Source organism: Myotis lucifugus, unplaced genomic scaffold, assembly GCF_000147115.1.
Source record: "Myotis lucifugus unplaced genomic scaffold, Myoluc2.0 scaffold_1, whole genome shotgun sequence".
NCBI lineage: Eukaryota > Metazoa > Chordata > Mammalia > Chiroptera > Vespertilionidae > Myotis > Myotis lucifugus.
This window is the reverse complement of record NW_005871049.1, coordinates 33,139,955-33,161,735: the sequence shown is the minus strand read 5'-3', so window position 1 is coordinate 33,161,735 and position 21,781 is coordinate 33,139,955. Positions and strand designations below refer to the sequence as shown.

The window sequence follows — 21,781 nt, the reverse complement described above, 5'->3', positions numbered from 1 at the left end:
AATATGCTAATTGACTGCCCCGCCCTCAAAGATGGCGGAGCCATAGCCACTAAGGAGGGAATATGCTAATTGACTGTCACACCCTCAAGATGGTGGTGCCCACAGCCAACCACAAGATGGCTGGCAAGGGAGGGCAGTTGGGGGTGACCAGGCCTGCAGGGGAGGGCTGTTGGGGGGGTCCAGGTAGGCAGGGGAGGGCATTTGGGGGCGACCGGGCCGGCGGCAGTCGGACTTCCCCCGAGGGGTCCCAGATTGGAGAGGGTGCAGGCTGGGCTGTGGGACACCACCACCCCCCCAGTGCATGAAATTTGTGCACTGGGCCTCTAGTGCATACATAAATGTCCAGCTAAATTGATATATATATACATATAAAAAGATAGTCTTTGCATAAAAGTATTAAATGAAGCAAAATAATCTGCAAGAGTGCCCAGATTTAATATTACATGTTTTAAATAAAAGATACTATCATATCCTGTAAAAATAGTCTAAAGCAAGCATGTCAAACTCAAAGGCTAACACAGGCCAAAGAAACGAGGCATGTGGCCTGTGGGCCGTGTTTGACATGCTTGGTCTAAAGTCTTGGGTGAAAATCTTGGGTGAATCTCTAAAAGCACAATTCCACTTTTCTAGCAGTTTATGTATTAAGTTTTATTTTGTTCATGAATATGAGTTTCCTTTTTTATTATAAAATAATATTTCATTATCTTCAGTTTACATTGTGAATGCTACTAAATAGTTTTCCCTTTTTTATTGCAAATGGTTATTTGACACTGGCTATTCTTCTCCACAGGTGGAATATAGCTGTTTTTATTTTCCCCCAAGAGGCAAATATTTCACATGAAATTATCAGAAAATCTCAAAAGGAGGTTATTTTGTACAATTATCCCTAACTAACCACACTCAGTGCTTTTTAAATATCTATCTATGTTTAATTATTCACACATGTACTACCACTGCAATCTTCTGGTATATGGTGTTTTGATGATTAGGATCGTGTTTGGTTTATTTTGTTATTTTTTTTATTATTTGATTTTCATTTTATATACCTTTAAATACATTATAAGAATGCCAAGGGAAATAAACATGGCTTCAGTTCTTTTAATCACTTAAGAGCTTTAATTAATATATATTTTTACATTTCAATTTCAAACTGTTAAAAAAGTTGAAGCATTTAATCAGCAATATAATTTGTGGATATTGTGTTGAAAAGAAATTGCTGATGAAGAGGACATGTCCCATCATTAGTTGTTTTTTTGTTAATGAGCTCAAGCCATACTTTTTCAAATATAATCTGCAGTATTTAATTAGTGAAATCATATAAACTGGAAATGTAGAATTTTCATTACCACGTACCATCTCTGAAAAGACACTGCTTCAGTGATAATAAAGTTGGTGAAAAGTAAAGTTCATCTATGTCTTTTGATGTGGTTTAGATCTTTCCCCCATTCTTTTTATATTGTTAATTTTTACTCTTTATTTTCATTTTTAAGAACCAATGTAGATTTATATAACAAATGGTTTGCTTTAGACATTTCTAGAAAAAAATCAGTCATGTGAATCAAATGTGTTCAGTGTGGCCTTTGTTATCTTATATAATAAAAGGCTAATATGCAAATAGACCAAATGGAGAAACCACCAGTCACTATGATGTGCACTGACCACCAGGGGGCAGATGCTCAACGCAGGAGCTGCCCCTAGTGGTCATTGCACTCCCAAAGGGGGAGTGCCGCTTAGCCAGAAGCCCTGAGCTGGGCTCACGGCTGGCACAGCAGTGGTGGCAGGAGCCTCTCCCACTTCTGAGGCAGCGCTAAGCCAGCAGTCAGATACCCTCCGAGGGCTCCTGGACTGGGAGAGGGTGCAGGCTGAGCTGAGGGACCCCCTTCCCCGCTTTCAGTGTATGAATGTCATGCACCAGGCCTCTAGTTAATTATATAACCACTAATTAGTTAGGAGTATGTAAATACATTTGTAAAACAGGGGGATCCTAGTTGTGAGAGGCAATGGTTTAACATATTTTTGCATTATAGACAATTGTCTTATCTATAAGACACTAACTGAACTATGAAAATAATTATAATACGTATTTACGAGAGACTGTGTACTATCCAAGTCAGGCCCTGCAATTAGTTCCTCTTTCTGTTATATTGGGATGGATGTTCTGTTGAGTTCCTCTTCCCTTTCTCTTTTTTGTCGATCTGAGCAGTCTCAGTTCCATTTAAGAAAATACATTGGGTTCTTCGACAGTTAACTTTAATCTACCTCTGAACTTTACCTTGTGTCTGTGAATGCCTTATCATAAGAATAAGAAAAATGTGCATGGGACATGAATGTAAGTCAAATATCACCTTTTGCCTTACTAAAGATACTGCAACCTTTCAAATAGAAAAATGATGGGAAAAATCACATTTCTACTGCAAGAAAAATAACAAAGATGAATTTGACAAATGCTGTTTTACTTTTAGTTCCAGAATAGACATAATTCAGAACATCTCTAGGACCTTAGTCTGTTAATACAAAACATTTGTTTTAGCATCCTAGAAAGAAAATAGTTGTTGACTCTCCTATTAATAAAACAAGATATGATGAGTTTTATTTTTTCATACTTTTATGAAAAACACATGCATAAGTCTAATATTTTTATGATTAAGCAGAAGGATTCAAAGTGGAATTAATACTCCCATCAACAAAGGGATTGATTAATCAAGAACCTATTCTTTGATGACTAATTAAATTAAAATGATACATTACTCTTCTTACCTATAAGTAATTTAAAATATTAAAGCATAAAACTTTTTTGAAATGTATGGGTTTTTATATCAGTCATCAAAGTAATCTCTATAAAACAAGTAAAATATCCTAATAAAAAGGCTTCCAAAATCAAGTTTTGTTTTATAAAAAGAACTCCTTCATATTCTCTATGAAAAATAAAATTTAAATTAAATTTAAATTACTCATCATTATATACAACAACGAAATGGCATATACATAGATCTTAATACTGATAATAGGCAAGTCTATTTCAGATACCTCCCAACTTTTCTTTATCCCCTTTTGCCCAAGATATCCCTGGATGTCAAAATAATTTTCCAGACTGGAATCAGCACATATATAGCCAACTCTACACTCAAAACTTACTTCTTTTCTCCATTTCTCTTTGAAATTTTCCTTCTGGGATCTCATTTCTTCAGGATGAGAACTGAAGGAAATCTTACTTCCTGATGCCTGGTAATACTGCAGATGACTTGATATGTTATTTACTTCTTCTCATGATCAATGGTGTTTTATCAAAATGGAATTGGTCACTAAATGATACAATTATAATAACTATGATGATGTAATTGAAGCACTAGGAACTCAAATTGCACCTGTATTATCTGCATTAGTGGACTATATTATGAATGATTTGTTAAGGAACATGTATGACATCAAGAACTCAACGAATGGCTAAATGAAAATTTTGAATGACTAAAATTGTGTATAGCATTTGCATAAAAGTGAATCATTGAATAATTCTAGTAATAACACTGTCTTTTAAAAAGTAACATAGTATAGAAATATTAAGAATGAATGCCAAACTGGTGACTAAAGAAAAAACAATGTAATCATTCTAATAAAACATAGTGTTATCTAAATGTTACTTCAAATGGCTATAATTAATTAAGGGATCAACTAGAAGTATGGATTGTTGTTAACCATACATATGTATAAATATAACCTCGATGTTTAAATGATTTTTATTGTTTGAAAGCACCAGCCTTATTAGTTCAATCAAAATATAAAAATAATGAATATATTCATTTTTATTTATATACATGTGGAGTTTTTTATTGTTGTTATTTGTTTGTTTTAGAATGTAAATTCTAGTCATTTGAAACTTGGATTTTACCATTTAAATTTGCAAGGTGCTTCATGCTAATCATGTGTTCATGTGATCACTGAATAAATACTTTTGATGATCAAAAAGAGCACTTTCCAAATAGATAAAATTTCAAATTTTTTAAAAAAATATTTTTATGGATTTTAGAAAGGAAGTGAGAGGGAGAGAGAGAAAGAGATAGAAACATCAATGATGAGAGAAAATCATTGATCGGCTGCCTCCTGCATACCCCACATTGGGGACTGAGCCTCAATCTAGGCATGTGCCCCAACCAGGAATGGAACCCTGACCTCCTGACTCATAGGTGGACGCTCAACCATGGAGCCACACTGGCCAGGCTAATTTCAAATTTTAAAACCCATAAATTCACAATAAGAGAACAAAATTAATATATTTGTATCTTATGTAGTTATGATTTTTGTTTTGTCTATTTTTTACTGTCATCATATTTTTTCTTTCAACTTCCTTGTCTGCATTTTAATTTACCACTTATAAAACCTAGTTATAAAATACACTGAAAAATCTGTGAAAATTAATTAACAGTGAGCACAACAGAATAAAAAAAGGAAGAAGATAAAAATCATAAGACAAGGGAAATAGGAAAAGGAAGAGCAATGGTTTAACAAAATAATTGGTATCTTTTTTTTATAAATGACTATAAAGCTTTATGCTAGTCAATTATTTCTACGGAGAAATGTTATTTTAAAAGGAAAAAAATTATCCTATATAATAAAAGGTTTATTTGCAAATTAGACCAGGAGTTCCACTGGGAGTTCCATGGTGAGTTCAACCAGGAGGCGGGGCTGGCCTGCCAACTGTCCATGGCCCCCTCCCACCAGCCGGTCCAGCCCTGATCGGCCCCAATTGGGCGGGCCAGCTGGACCCCACCTGTGCAGGAATTCGTGCACTGAGCCTCTAGTTGATATATAATAAAGTTTCCAGAAGACATTATTTATGTATTTATATTTCTTGGTTTTATATTGATATGTTAAGAATTCATCATAATTATTGTCAATATTCCATAAATCGAAGACATTGCCAATATTTCAAAATCATAAAGAAATAGACAAAACAGTCAAACTCTTTGTCTTTGATGTTTTAGCTACCCTTTCAATCTGCAGCAAATAGTCTGCTTCAAAACATAATACTTACAAATATTATAATGTAGTTTATAACACAATCAATATTCATCAAAGATTTAACACATAGAAAAGATTTTAATATAATACATATTATAAATTCATACATGTTAAGACCCTTCTAACGAGCCTGTTTCTAGTTAATTGCTTTCCTGCTCTTCTCCATTCCAAATTTTCTAATTCAAACCTTCAAGTTAAATATTTGTAAAATAATATTGGTAAGCTTTCTATTCATGGGTTAGGGGTGGCCTGAGCGATGGATTACTCTGACACAACGTTTGCTGTAGAAGAGAGGCCAAAGGGACCAGGCAGCCTTGATTGCCTGCCTCGTTAGGCTTTTGTTGCAGCTTTATCTTTTAGATATAATCATTAGGGTAAATAATCTTGGGAGGACACATGTGTTTGCATTGTCCTCAAGGCAAGGGCACACAAAGATTAGGTATAAGGATCCCAGTAAACACCTGGGGGTCTGCACATGCACAGACTTGTTTGGAAAGGTCAAGGAATAATTAGGGGCGCTGCCTTGGACACTATTCTAAGTCTCACCCAAGTCGGAATTCTCATAAACAGGACAGGTGGCCTTCCACACACTTCCTTTTTCTCAGAATGTCCTCCTTACAAACTTTCCAACCAAGTCTCATGTGCTTCCCAACATTTCTCTGTCATCAGTTACATTAGGCATTTGGAATGTGAAAAATGCTTTAACAATAATTTACTTACTATGTTTTGCAACATCATGTGCAAGAGCTTAGCAAGTAACTCACTATGTTTACTTTTTATATTGGATGAAGTCATGAAAATAGAAAGTGATTTTTCACAGATCATATTTCAAGTTGAAAGCCAGCATAAAATTATAGAATATTTTATCACAAAATCCAGTTTATGATTTTTTATCCTTTTAAAATTGAGTCATCTATCATTTAAACAAGATATAGTAGTTTCCAAGTATAATTTTTATCCTTTTTAAACTTTTTCAAAATGTGATTGTAGTCATTTTAAAATAATTCTAGACCTTTGGCAAAATTGTGGTTCTTAGTCTTCACCTCTCACTCTCCAGGAGACAAGGATATCTAAGTTTTTATCTATTTCCACTTTGGTTAGAATAGTAAGCGCTTTTTTTGATTGTATTAGGCTTCCTGCTTACCTTTGATTGCATGGACAGCTATAATGATTGTAATGAAGAATGAAATAATATAGTTCACTTTCCTGAATTCCCTCTTCCCCATACTAGGAAAATATATAATTCAGAACAAAAATGGTAATTATATATATGTATATATATATTGATCATAAGGTGCCAGAGGCAATTATTTTAAAACTATCCTATATATCATATGTTAGGTGTCCTTTCCCCTTTGTGTTCCTCTAAAATAACCTAATTTGAAGAGGAAGAGAAAATGGCAGCTAAATAGGCAGCAGTGTCATGCACCTCCTCCTAGGGCCAGGCCAGAAGAGCAACTAAATTGGAGAACATCCACGCCGAATTAACAAATTAGACATAGCTGAGGAGACAATTTCAATAAGGAAGGGCAGAGGATGCATAGAGAACACAGCTTGCCAGTCATAACCCGCATGGAATCACCACTGTGCCCAGCAGTTAGTGGCGCAGTACCTCCTGGTAATCTCCCAGACGTCTGCAGGGAGCGTGAACCACCAGAGTGAGCTCCCTCACCAGGCCTGCTTACCAGTCCACTGGGACTCAGCATCATAGGATCCCAGACACCTCATTGAGTGCAAGCCAGGGAGAACTCTGTACACCACCCTGCCCCAGACCACAGAACCGTGCTGCTAGCCTGACCCGAAGCCACCCAACACTCGCTCAACCCCCAGCACTGGGACCTGCTGCCAGGGCAACCCGGAGCAACCCAGAGCATGCCACAGGGGTGCTCTGATTGTATAACCTAGAGCAACCCACGCCCGCTCCACCCTAGCTCCCGGAAAGTCCTTCCGGGGCCATACAGAGCAACCCAATGGACACCTCACTCTGGGTGACAGGAGAGTATGGACTGAGTGGCCCAGGGCAACCTGTCCCCGTTCCACACTGAGGATGGGTGAACTGGAGCAACCCAGCATGCATCTTACTGAGGGATACAAGAAAGTGGGGACTGTGAAACCCAGAGCAACATACAGCCACTTCTCCCCGGGCCCTGGGACAGCCTTGCAGGAGCCACCTGGAGCAACCCAGCACATGCCTCACTCCAGGCAATAGGAAAGCACTCACGGGGTGACCTGGAGCAAGCCTGTGTGCCCAGCCAGGGACCACAGGATCACGCTGCAAATGAGCTGCCAGAGGGACCTAGGGTGCCACCCCGCCAAGGGTGCTGGGGCCGCAGAGAAAATTGCATGCCAGAGGTCTCTGGGTCCTCACAGGGAATTGCACATCAGAGGAACTGTGCATGCGCTCCCAACATACCAAGCATCTGAAGCAGACAACTGATGGACCAGATCCATGGAAGAAGGAGATAAAACTCAGAGCAGAAACAATAAAGGCTTGAGACTCAAGGCAGACCAGGCCTATAGGCTAATGATTTCTGTACCATTGCCCTGATAGGGTCTTCAACCTCTTAAAACCCAAGCAGGGTGCCCAGGGCCAGAAAGAGACAGGAAAATGGGGAGACAAAGAAACAACCCCCATTCAAAAGAAAAGGAGGGAACCCCCCCACAAACAAAGGAACTAAATGAAACAGAGGCATGCAGTAAGTCATAAAAAATAATTCAGAGTAAGGGTCATACAGTTCATAAACTAGATGGATGAGAAAATCAGCAACTTATGTACAAATAAAGAGGAAATAAAAAATGATATAGCTACCATAAAAAAAAAAAAAAACATGATGGGAGGTTTCAATAGTCCACTAGAAGAAGTGGAGGACTGAACTGGTGAGTTACAAAAGAGGGCAGAAAAACACACTCAATCTGAAGAGCAATTGAAGAAAAAAATTAGAAAGTAGGAGGAGAGCCTAAGGGAGCTTTGGGATGACATAAAATGAAGTAAAATATGTATAATAGGGATGCCAGAAGGAAAAGAAGAGGAGCAAGCTTTAGAAAAATTATTTGAAGAAATAATGACAAAAAACTTCCCTGATTTGGGGAAGAAAAAGGTCACACAACACAGAGAGTCCCAAAAAAGATGAACACAAAAAGACCCACACCAGGATATGTCATAATTACAATGGTAAATATTAACGACAAAGAGAGTATCTTAAAGGTTGCAAGAGAAAGACAGAGAGTTACCTACAAAGGATCTCCCATTAGATTATCAAATGGTTTCTCATCAGAAACACAGCAGAGCGGAAGGGAATGGAATGAAGTATACAAAGTGATGCGAAGCAAGAGACTGAATCCAAAAATACTCTATCCAGCAAGGCTATCATTGAAAATTAAAGGTGAAATCAGGAGCTTTGCAGACCAAAAAAGACTAAGGGAGTTTATCACTAACAAGCCAACAATGCAAGACATGCTAAAGGGACTGTTGTAACAAGAAGGAATAAAAGGAAAAAGGAACACAGGCATAAAGAACAGAAATGGCTACAAACAAGTACCTATCCTATCTAATAAAGAGGGAATATGCTAATTGACCATCATGCCCTCACAAGATGGTGGCGCCCATAGCCAATAAATAGGGAATATGCTAATTGACTACCATGCCCTCACAAGATGGCGGCAACCAGTTCCGTCAGCCCTGTCTTATCCAGCCAGAGTCCCCCATTCCCTTCAGCCCCACAGGGGATGGCAGTTGGGGACAATGATGCTGGCAGGGGAGCGGTTAGGGGGCTATCAGGCTGGCAGGCAGAATTATTAGGGGCAATCAGGCAGGCAGCAGGCGAGTGGTTAGGAGCCAGCAGTCCTGGATTGTGAGGTATGTCCAACTGCCGGTTTAGGCCCGATCGCCTAAACCAGCAGTCAGACAACTGCCGAGGGGTCCCTGATTGGAGAGTGTGCAGGCTAGGCTGAGGGACAACCCCCCCCCCCACCCGGGGCACAAATTTTGTGCACTGGGCCTCTAGTCAATAATAAAATTAAATGTAAATGGACTAAATCCTCTAACCAAAAGAAATAGAGTGGCTGAATGGATAAGAAAACATGACCCATATATATGCTCTCTACCAGAAATCCACCTCAGAACAAGGGACTCACACAGACTGAAAGTGAAGGGATGGAAAAAATATCTTTTAGGCAAATGGAAATGGAAAAAAAAGCTGGGGTAGCAATACTTATATATGACAAAATAGACCTCAAAGTGAAGACCATAGCAAGAGATAAGGAAGGCCACTTAATCATAGTAAAGGGATAGATACAACAAGAAGATATAACTCTGGTACACATATATGCACCCAATGGAGGAACACCCAAATAAATAAAAAAACTTCTGGAAGATAGCAAGGGAGAGATCAACAGCAATACAATCATAGTAGAGGACTTTAATACCCCATTGACATTACTGAATAAATTCTTTAAACAAAAAATCAGCAAAGAAATAGCAATCCTAAATGACTCACTAGATCAGATGGACTTAATCAATATTTTCAGAACATTTCACCCCAAAGCTTCAGAATATACATTCTTCTCAAGTACACATGGGCCATTTTCAAAGATAGACCACATATTGGGACACAGGCAAAGTTTCTCAAATTCAAGAAGACTGAAATCATATCAAGCATCTTCTCAAATCAGAGTGGCATACTATTAGAAACAAACTACAATAAAAATAATCAAAAAAATCCAAACACTTGCAGGTAAATAGCATATTATTAAACAACTAGAGGACTGGTGCACAAATTCGTGCATATTGAAAGGGTATTAATTAGAAGAAATATTTTAATATCGCTATTTACCCTTTCTCTATAATAGAAGTGTCAGAGATTAAAGAAAATTAGTAAAATGTATATGAAAATAATATATAAATTTATTAATAAATAAACAATATTAACATGATATAACAACAACAAAGACATGATATAAAAACAACAAAAACATGATATAAAAACAACATTGATACAAACAATGACTAATAAATTGATTAAACATATTCTAATATCTCCCTGTATACTACATTAAGAGTAAAAACACTTTCAGAGTGCTTGACTAAGTTCCCTTGTGATGAAGTATTTACAACTTTAATGTCACACACTCTTTGAACTCGAGAGAAAGCAACATATAACTGACCATGTCCGAAAAGGGGTTCAGATAAGAATATTACTACTCTGTCTAGAGTTTGTCCTTGTGATTTATTAATTGTCATTGCAAATGCTGGCATCACGGGAAACTGTCTTCGAATTAATTTAAATGGGAGGCCAGTGTCAGACAGGGACAAATCAATTCTTAGAATCCGAACAACCTCTCCTTCCACAGATCCTGTTAATACTTCAGCTTCTTTTGATAATAAATCTAGAACCATTACAAAGACCCCATTTACTGTTAATATTTCTCAGTAGCATGATGATTGCACCTACTTTCAATTTTAATTTATGACATGGCATTCCTGAAGGAGTAATACTATTAAGAAATTCGATGGGAAAATTTTCCTTTTCAGCATCATCCATTGAATCGATGGAATCATCACTCAAATAGGTGTGAAAATATCCATCGAGTATATCCAAAATTTCTTCATTTAACTTATGAATGTGCTCATTTTTAGGACAAAGAATTGCACTATTAGATATATTTTTAATATTATCTATAGATATACTAGTTCCAAAGGTAGCTTCAATAATAGATCCATTACAAATCATTTCACAGGGGGTTTCAATAATATTCATTCCTAAATAAAAACTGCTATCAAGTTTGCCATCTCCAAGTTTTACTAACCATTAACTAGAAACAGAATCCTCTGATCTCATATTTGTTTTAAGAGACAACTTTCTGAAACATCCCCAAACACTACAGTACTTTAAACTCATTTGTACTATGGCCGAACACATAGCATGTGGCACAACACTGAGACATTGTCAAAAATCCCCTCCAAGAAGGAGAACTTTCCCACCATAATTTCTCTTAGTAATCTATCTATGGCATTTATAGCATGACTGGATGCCATCGTGCATTCATCAATAATGAGAAGTTGGGCCTTTTTAATGGTTTTAGCAACTTCATTCTTTATATTGAGTCTAGAAATTTAAGTTTCATTTAATGGAATTGATAATTTATATTGGGAATAAAAGGTTCTTTCACCAAGAAGTAAATTTGCAGCAATTCCTGTAGACAATGTGGGTAAAACAGTACCACCATGACCTCTAATATAATGTATTAAAACTTTATAAAGATATATTTTTCCACTACTGCCTGGAACATCCAAGAAAAAGCATTTGGGGTGTACAGTTGGATCTTCGATGGCAGAAGTTATAGTCTGAAAGGCTACCAACTGTTCATCGTTCAGAGAATTTATGAAAACCTCTGCCAGTTGTCACTCATACGATAGTCTGGAGGACTGAAATGTGAACATTTCATTCCATGCAACGTGAATACTTCTTGAATTTTATTAAGGGCATGCATGTCACACTTTACACAGGCACCTTCTCTTCAATTTAATTTTTTAAAAATCTTCAATAAAATGATATTTATTCTCATTGCATAAATTGTCTGCATCAGAAGCACACTCAAACACGGTTCAGGGTGCGGGTGAACAGGAATCTGGGCTGTCAGGGTATGGACAGCAAGCTGACCAACAGCCGGTTCTGCGAGGAATGGGGCTCCCACCTCCCTGCTGTCAGGGTCTGGAGTGCAGGTATCCAACTGCCTCCTCCCTCCTGTCAGGGTCCAGGGTGTGGGTGAACGGGATTGGCCGATTCCGAGAGAAATGGGGCTCCTGCCTCCCTGTTGACAGGGTTTGGAATGTGGGTATCCAGCTCCCTCCTCCCTCCTGTCAGGATCCAGCGTGCGGGGGAACAGGATTTGGGGCTGTCAGGGCAATGACAGCAAGGTCTGGGTCAGTGCTCATCATAGCTACCAGCTGGTGGTCTGGCTGGTAGTCATTCTGGTTGTTACACCGTAACAGTCACTGGGCTTTTATTATATAGGATGAATGAGTTACCAAAGAAATCAAAGAGGAAATAAAAAACATCCTGTAAACAAATGACAATGAAAACACAACAATTCAATATCTATGGGACACAGTGAAAGCAGTCCTGAGAGGAAAGTTCATAGCATTATAGAGCTACCTCAAAGAACAAGAAATACTGGTAATAAATTATCTAACTCTACAACTTAAAGAATGAGAAAGAGAGCAACAAGAAAAGCCCAAAGTGAGCAGAAAGAAGGAAATAATAAAGATCATAGCAGAAATAAAGGACATAGAGAAAAAAAACAAACAACAATACAAAAGATCAATAAAACCAAGAGCTGGTTCTTTGAAAGGATAAACAATATTGTTGAACCTCTAGCCAGGCTAACGAGAAACAAAGAGAGAGGACCCAAACAAATAAAATCAGAAATGAAAGAGGCAGAATAACAACAGGACCCACAAAAATACAAAGAATTGTAAAAACATACAATAAACAACTCTATTCCAACAAACTGGTCAACCTAGAAGAAATGGAAGTATTCCTAGAACAATATGACATTCCAAAACTCAACCAGGAAGAATAAAAAAATCTGAACAGGCCGATAACAATGGAGGAAAATTGAATCAGTAATAAAAAAAAAAAACTTCCAGCAAACAAAAGCCCTGTGCCAGATGGCTTCATAGAGGACTTTTTACCAATCATTCAAAGAACTAAAACCTATCTTCCTCAAACTATTCCAAAAAATTCAAGAAGAAGGAACATTTACAAGCTCTTTTAATGAAGCCAGCATTACCCTAATTCCAATACCAGATAAAAACACTACAAAAAAAGAGAATTACTGACCAATATCTCTAATGAACATAGATGCTAAAATCCTCAACAGAATCCTAGCAAATCGGGTCCAGCATTACATTAGAAAGATTATACAAAATGACCAAGTGGGATTTATTCCGGGGATGCAAGGATGGTACAATATCCACAAATCAATAAACATGATACATCACATAAACAAATAGAGAGACACAAATCCCATAATCATATAAATCGATGCAGAAAAAGCATTTGACAAAATCCAACACCCTTTCTAGATAAAAACTCTCAACAAACTGGGAATAGAGGGATCATACCTCAACATAATAAAAGCCATCTATGACAAACCCACAGCCAACATCATACTCAATGGGCAAAAACTAAAACCATTTTCCCTAAGAATAGGAACAAGACAGAAATGCCTACTCTCACCACTCCTGTTTGAAATAGCACTGGAAGTTCTAGCCAAAGTGATCAGACAAGAAGAAGAAATAAAAGGCATCCAATTTGGAAAAGAAGAAGTAAAACTGTCATTGTTTATAGATGACATGATATTGTACATAGAAAACCCTAGAGACTCCATCAAAAACCTACTAGACTCAATAAATGAAATCGGCAATGTAGCAGGATACAAAATTAACACCCAGAAATCTGTGGCTTTTTTATACACCAATAATGCACTCATAGAAAGAGAAACTAAAAAAACAATCCCATTTACCATTGCACCAAAAAATTAAGATACCTAGGAATAAATTTAACTAAGGAGGTAAAAGACCTGTACTCAGAAAACTAGAAGACATTGAAAAAAGAGATAGAGGAAGACATAAACAAACGGAAGAATATACCATTCTCATGGATTGGTAGAATCAACATCGTTAAAATGTCCATACTACCTAAAGCAATCTATAGATGTAGATTGCTTACATTAAAATACCGACAGCATATTTCACAGACCTAGAACAACCTCTCCAAAAATTCATGTGGAATGAAAAAAAGACACCGAATAGCAGCAGCAATTTTGAGAAAGAAGAACAAAGTTGGAAGGATCAGAATACCAGATATCAAGCTATATTACAAAGCCACTGTGCTCAAAACTGCCTGGTACTGGTACAAGAACAGACATATAGACCAATGAAACAGAACAGAGAGCCCAGAAATCGACTCAAGTCATTATGCTCAATTAATATTTGACAAAGAAGGCAAGAACATACAATGGAGTCAAGACAGTCTCTTCAATAAATGGTGTTGGGAAAATTGGACAGATACATGCAAAAAAATGAAACTAGACCATCAACTTACACCAGATACAAAAATAAACTCAAAAGGGATAAAGGCCTTAAATCTAAAATGGGAAACCATAAAAATCTTGGAAGAATCCATAGGCAGCAAAATATCAAACATATGTTGTAGCAATATTTTTACCGATACAGCTCTTTGGGCAATGGAAACTAAGGAGAAAATAAACAAAAGGGACTACATCAAAATAAAAAGCTTCTGCAGAGCAAAAGAAACCATCAACAAAATAACAAGAAAGCACACTGCATGGGAGAACATATTTGCCAATGTTATATCAGATAGTGGCCTAATCTCCAATATTTATAAGGAACTCATACATCTTAACAAAAGAAAGATAAACAATCCAATAAAAAAATGGGCAAAGGACCTAAATAGACACTTTTCGAAAATGGACACAGAAGGCCAAGAGACATATGAAAACATGCTCAAAATCACTAATCATCTGAGAGATGCAAATCAAAACGGTACAGCGGTGGTGGTGGGAGCCTCTCCAGCCTCCTCAGCAGTGCTAAGGATGTCCAACTGCAGCTAGGCCTGCTCCCCGCTGGCAAGTGGCCATCCTCCAAGGGCTCCTGGGCTGCCAGAAGGATGTCTGACTGCCAGCTTAGGCCCAATCCCCCGGGGAGCGGGCCTAAGTCAGCAGGTGGTCATTCCCCGAGGGGTCCCAGACTGCAAGAGGGCACAGGCCGGGTCGAGGGACCCTCCTAAGTGCACAAATTTTTGTGCACCGGGCCTCTAGTCTATAACAATAAGAGCATAATATGCAAATCAACCGAACAGCCAAACAGCGGAACAACCATCCAGAACACTTTCCGGATGAAGCCAGGGCTGCGAGGGCCAAGGCAGTTGGGGCTGCGAGGGCCAAGGCAGCCGTGGCTGTGAGGGCCTACTCTTGTGCGAATTTTGTGCATTGGGCCTCTAATAGTCCTATAATGGAGTATATGCTGGAACTAAAAGCTTACATCCTATAGTTTCCACTTGGCCCTTCAATGACCAACCTGCCTACTTCTATTCCTTGTAACGTCTTAGCTCAGTTGCTATAACTGCAGCTGCCAGCTTGTCTGTTTCATTTCACTCTCACCACACATCATCTGTTTTGATTCTTGAGTCCCTTCAAAACACTCTAGTTACTTATCCTTGCTTTCAGATTCAACCTCCTTGATGAAATTACTGCATGTCCTCACCAGTCATCAAATCATCAATGTTGATTCTTGTCTCCTTCATATAATGAAGCCACCCTTCAAGGTGACGAAATCCAGCATTCATCATTCTTCTTGACTTTTACTGCACTCCCAAATTTATAGACACCTGAATTCGTAATACTCTCCACTTATTATCTGTGATAATATGCCCTCCCATATGCCTCTATTTTTTGTCTCCTGAATAAGAAAGGGCTCTGGTCTGGCTGGTGTTGCTCAGTGGTTGAGCATCGACCTGTGGACCAGGAGGTCATGGTTCAATTCCCTGCCGTGGTATATGCCTGGGTTGTGGGCTCGGTCCCCAGTGGGGGGTATATAGGAGGAAGCCAATCAATGATTATGTCTCATTATTAATGTTTTTCTTCTCTCTCTCTCTCTCTCTCTCTCTCTCTCTCTCTCTCTCTCTCTCTCTCTCCCCCTCCCTCCCTCCCTCCCTCTTCCTTCCTCTCTGAAATAAAAATATATATTAATAAAAGAAAGTGTTCACACACACACACACACACACACACACACGTTCCTTCTCATTCTCTGTATTTACCTCACATTGCTCAGTCTTCTTAAGCTTCTTAGACCATGGAAACTAGATCTCCAGCCAAGACCTCGCTGTTTTGATTTATATATTTCCTGCTGTCTGTATAACACTGCCCCTGAAGTTCACTCCATGTCTTCAAACTTAAAATTGAACTGATCATTTCTCTTTTACCTGTATAAATATTCTATAGCAAGACAATCTCAGCGAGCAATAATGATAAATTTGTCAGCATGTTTCAGTTGTGCTCTATTTTATATTCAAAATCCAGCCATGTACTTGGATCTCCCCCCGCTCCCCCCCCCCCAAGAGTAATAATTTTGTTAAAGACTATAAAACTTTGTGCTGGACAATATTAACTTTCTTCTTCCCAAACATAATTCCCATATTGTTACCTCAAATCTCTCTTCTCTGCTAGTTTGCAGATATCTTAAATATCTCAGATGTATACCAGTTTAGAATTGCAAAATAAATTCTAATTTAAGGAGGACCGTCTCCACCATCATTGATTAGGTTTGGAGCTCCAGAGATCTGAAGTCGTCTGTTTATTCTGTGGTCTCCCACTCTAGCATCTGAAAAATTCAAGAAGAGATGTATGTGATCTGGTCCTCAGCTGCCCACTGCTCTCCTCTATTCTCCAGGAATAACAGCTCTGATTATATTGGAGGGGTCATGGGAAAGAAAGAAAGAAAAATATTTCTGTAATTAACTTCAGTTTGTATCATCTCTCTGCTGGTTTCATGGATACTCTGGCCAGCTTCTCAGGGTACAGATGTTCTTTTGAGGAGGAAATCCAGTTAATGGCCCTGGAGGAATATACGTGAATTCTTCAGAAGGCCTTGGTCAAGGCCAACAATTCCCAGCTCCATGACACACTGGTAGTCCAACGCTTTTCCTTAGCTTTTGCCCCCTGTTCCTGCATCTGACAGTTTCCTGTCCACAGAATTTCATTGCATATCTCTTCTTCCCAGCTTTCCTAAATATAGTCTACAAGGTGTGGGATATGTTGGTTTAAGCAGGATGAATAGTAGCACTTGTTAGTAGGCCCAGTCCGATCACTAGTTCCCCAATTTTTGTTGTTGTTGTTGTTCTCTTGGCCCAAATTTAAGCCATAATTGCCAACCTATTGTTATAGCACCCTCAAACAATAGTGTCTCAGAATTCCTCTATCTTTCCTTTGTTTTGTTTCGATCTTTATAGCCTATTCCAGACATTTTGTTCTCTGAAATCCTGTTCCATTATTTCACATTCCTTGTTATTAAATGTAATCCTATTTTATTATCTCTTTAATCAAGTTCATACTTTTGAAAACATATTCAAATCTTTTAATCATTAGTCCTTTTAAAAATCATATAATATATGAAATTCATATGAGATCATCTCACCATGTGATATTCTTCCTATATTTTGAAACTCCTAGACTTTTTGTCATTTCCAGTCTCAAATGATTATTTGCTTGTATAACCAAAGGGTGTATTTACCGTTTTTTTTTTAAACATATCAGTTATTTAATCGGGTTCTTATAAGAAATTCAGAACACAAGTTTCTGAGGATAAAGTCCATTGGTGAGAGCGAAGGTAGCCCTGGAGCTGAGGAACAGCTTTGATTTTTGGCAGAATTTGTGAGTCCACAACTTTCTGGTCAACCTTGAGCTATTCTTAATCTCGTATTTCTCTTTCTCTGTGTTGAACTTCTCACCTTCCTGGTGTCTGGGCTTGCACAGCTTCTTCTTGAAGTAAACATCAGTGAGATGTCTGGGGATTTTCACACCACTGGTATCAATTTTGGTGGAGGTGGTGATGACAAATTTCCGGTATGTTCTACAAAGAGGCACTCAATTGAGGGACAGAAGTCCAGGCACAAGTAGCAAGCCACTGCTCGGCTGCTTCAGGAAAACCACCCTCTTGCCTCTGTGGCGCCCAGTGAGGATGATCAGAATGGTCCCAGGAGTGATGCTGGCCCGCAATCTCCTCACATGCTGACTGAAGGGTTTCTTGCCTGGCTCAACAGCTTTCGAGGCACATCTTCAGTAGGATATCTAGGCATTTTGAGAGTTTAACCACTCGGGTACCACCATTCTTGTCGCCACCAACTGGTTTTGTGAGAGTAGCAAGAACTTTCTCCTTCTTTTTCTTTTCAATCCTGGACTTAGCTGCCAAATACTTCCTCTTGTACATGGCCTTTTGCGAATACATAGCCGATTGGGAATATCTGCCAATTCCTTTGATGAGGACTGGGTTTTGGCTGCAGTGGAGCTTCCCCTTCTTAGGCGCCTTAACCTTGCCGCCAGCATCAGCCTTCTTCTTGGCTTCAGGCTTCTTCTCCTTAGTATCCGGCTTCTCAGTTTTCTTTTCACCTGCCATCTTGCAAGATGGGAAAAAGAACTCTAATAATAATCTAATTATTTTCATAAATACGTCCTATATCTCAAAAAAGAGAATATGTTTTAAATGTTTTAGAATAGCACCTAGCATGAGACTTGAGGAATGGTTTTCAATAAGTGAAAGTTTTAGCAGGTATTACATATGCATGAAGAAACTTCTGAGCATGGACAGTGCACTTCAAACTAAACTCAAATGATAAACTGCATTCCTTTTTTATTATAGAATTCTGTTACATAAGTACTTGGTTGGAGGAATGAAAATATTCAATTCATTCAATAATGTTATGGTGACACTATATTCCATAACCTTCATTTAGCCCAATAAGGTTATAGAAATACCTTATACATTCAGAGAACTAGTCCAAGAATTAAGTGGTCCTTCTGGTCTACTTAAGCATCCATGGGACAAGAGCAGGCATTGCCTTATCAAATAATGAAAACATAAGAAGGAATAGGGATGTGGAAGAAAATAGTTGTGTAAAGAGAGAGAAGAGAAATTCTTGAAGCAATTCTATGGAAAATAAATTCACTCAAAATAATTATCTTAATGAAGATGGTGCAATAAATGAAACGAATTTAGCATAAATTGTTCATATTTTCATAATAGGTTTTTTGAGTTTTGGAATATGACGATGTCTAAATATTAGCAGATGTTATCTGAATAATAGAGTTCTCAAATTTAAATTCCTCACATTCCGTGTTTCCTCTTTACTCTGTGTGTATGTAATGCACAAATATGTGACTTAATTACATGAATAGAGCCTGATGTGCTAATTTCTAACTGGTGAATTAAAAAAAAATGCGTCTAAGCTATGTTTTCTCAAAATGGAATTTGTAATATAAATTTTGTTATCTATTTTCATAACAGCAGTACTAGACTATGATACATCAAATAAAGGATTTTCCTGCTGCTATGAAAATGGCAAGAGCCCTGACATCTCCACTTTTATTAGTTTTCTAATTTTATTTCCAGACCCATAGCTTATTTGATAGAAAGTAGGGTTTTTGGCTCACTGATACAAGAAAAACTCCATAAATACACAGAGCCATAATGTAACCAAAAGATTTAAAAGTTGAGTAAGGACAGAAACATGTTTTAAAAATGCTTCTGGTTGTAGGAGTAACTAAGGTTGGCAACTCTTACTAGTATCTAATGTTGTGAGTAATAAAAAGAGTCACTTTTCACTGATAATTACCTTTGAATTCAGTTTCAAGAGATGTGTAATCTACTGAAACATCTTTCATTTCTTAAATGATTGAACATGTGTTCATCATGAAATGGAAATATATTTATTTCAAATATTTAAATACCAGTAATAAAAAATATACAATTTCCCTTCGTAAAATATCAGAAATTAAAATAATATAAATTCATTAAATATAGTCACTGTATTTATACTGTTTGACTTAAAAAAAAAGTATATTGAGACTTAATTGCTTGCCCTCTTTGTACTATGACAGGTTCCTGAACATAAAACAGTTATTCTGGAACACTTTACTAATAATACTGCTGTCAGTTATTTATATATATACACATATGCACAGCTGATACAAAGTTCAAACTGGTACTATTTTGACTGTTGTGCAGAACAGATTCTGAAGGAATGCATTTATTTCAAAGCTAAGTACATGATGCCAATTCATTGTTAGTAATATTTTAAGGTCAAACATATCTTTATTTGAAAACCTTTAAAATTATTATGGTAAATGTAGAAATATTTCAACAAAATGAGATCATATTGAAAAACAAAAACCAACAAAACAGCTCCATAACTGAACTCTACATGGCTAGGAATAGCATGAGTACCATTCTTTCCAGTTGCTCCAATAAATTACTTTTATCAGTGAAGAAAAAAATCCTGCACCCATTTAATCACTTTCTCTCTTAAGAGCCATATTTATTTTATAATTTCCTTTTATTTTTTATAGATATATCTATATATAAAACAGTCTAAGCGACCAAATGACAGAATGACTGAACAACCAGTTGACTGGTTGCTATGATGTGCAGGAGCTGCCCCCTGGTGGTCAGTGTGCTCCCACAGAGGGAGCACAGCTCAGCTGACCAATGGGCGCCAGATGCAGGGCTCAAGGCTGGTGAGCGCTGCTGCGATAGTGTGAGCCTCTCCTGACTGGGCACGAGCCTGCAGCAGGCACAGTGGGGCCTGGACGAGCCGGAGAGACAGGCAGGAGTGGCAGGCAGCGTTGGACTGCCAGTTTTGGCCCAATCCCCACAGGCCATGCCGAGGGACCCCACTGGTGCACGAATCTGTGCACTGGGCCTCTAGTTATAATATAATTTACATACACTAATATTTCCTCTTTTAAGTGAACAGTTTTGGTAACTGTATATTATATAACTACCATCACAATTAAGATATTGAACATTTCTAGCAGCCCCAAAATTTCCTTGTGTATCTTGCACTCAATTTCCTCTCTAAATATCCAGCTCCAGACAACCATTGACTTGATTTCTATACCTATACGTTTGCCTTTTCTGAAAAGTCATATAATTGGGATAACAGAGTGTTTAATCTTTCTTCTTCTTACTTTACATAGGATAATGCTTTTGAGAAATCTGCGAGTTGTCCATGTACCAAACTTTGTTTCTTTTTATTGCTAATTAATATTCAATAATATAAATATAACCAAAACATCTTATCATTCAATGGCTGATGACTATTTGTGTTTCTAGTTGTCAGTTACTCTGAATAATGGTCCTAGGGACATTCACAACATCTTTCTGTAGATATATTTTCATTTATCTTGGGTGAATACCTTGAATGGGGTTGCTGGACCATATAGCAAGTGTATGTTTAAGTACTAAACAATTTTTCAATGTGGCTGTCTCACTTTGTATTCCTATCAGCAACATGAGAATACCATTTTCTCCATATTGTCACCAGCACTTAGTATAGTCTTTGTATTTCAGCAATTCTAGTGTATATGTCACTATAATTTAAAATGCATTTCACTTAGCATAATGCTCTCCAGTTCCATCCATGCTGTTGCAAATGGTAAGAATTCCTTCTTTTTTACAGCAGCATAGTATTCCAGTGTAGATGTACCAGTTTTCTAATCCACTCATCTGCTGATGGGCACTTAGGCTGTTTCCAAATCTTAGCTATTGTAACTTGTGCTGCTGTGAACATAGAGTGCATATATCCTTTCTGATTGGTGTTTCCGTTTTCTTGGGATATATTCCTAGAAGTGGTATTACTGGGTCAAATGGCAGTTCCATTTTTAATTTTTTGAGGAAACACCATACTGTTTTCCACAGTGGCTGAGCATTATGCTAAGTGAAATAAGCCAGTCAGTGAAAGAAAAATACCACATGATCTCACTCATTTATGGATAATAAAGACCATTATAAACTGATGAACAAAAATAGATACAGAGGCAGAAAAGCATCGAACAGACTGTCAAACTACAGCAGGAAGGCTGGGGAGGGTTGGGAGGTAAGAGATCAGTCAAAGGACCTGTATGTTTGCATAGAAGCATAACCCAATGGACGCAAGACACTGGGGGGTGGGAGGGGAGGAGGGCATGC

The 21,781-nt window shown here is 37.8% G+C and overlaps 1 protein-coding gene and 1 pseudogene across 1 annotated transcript in view; both read right to left on the bottom strand.

Moving 5' to 3' along the window:
* GALNTL6 (polypeptide N-acetylgalactosaminyltransferase like 6) overlaps positions 1-21,781 on the bottom strand; it is a 915,183-nt gene that overhangs the window by 833,268 nt on the left and 60,134 nt on the right. The window lies entirely within an intron of this gene.
* On the bottom strand, positions 17,380-18,211 carry LOC102424659 (annotated as a pseudogene).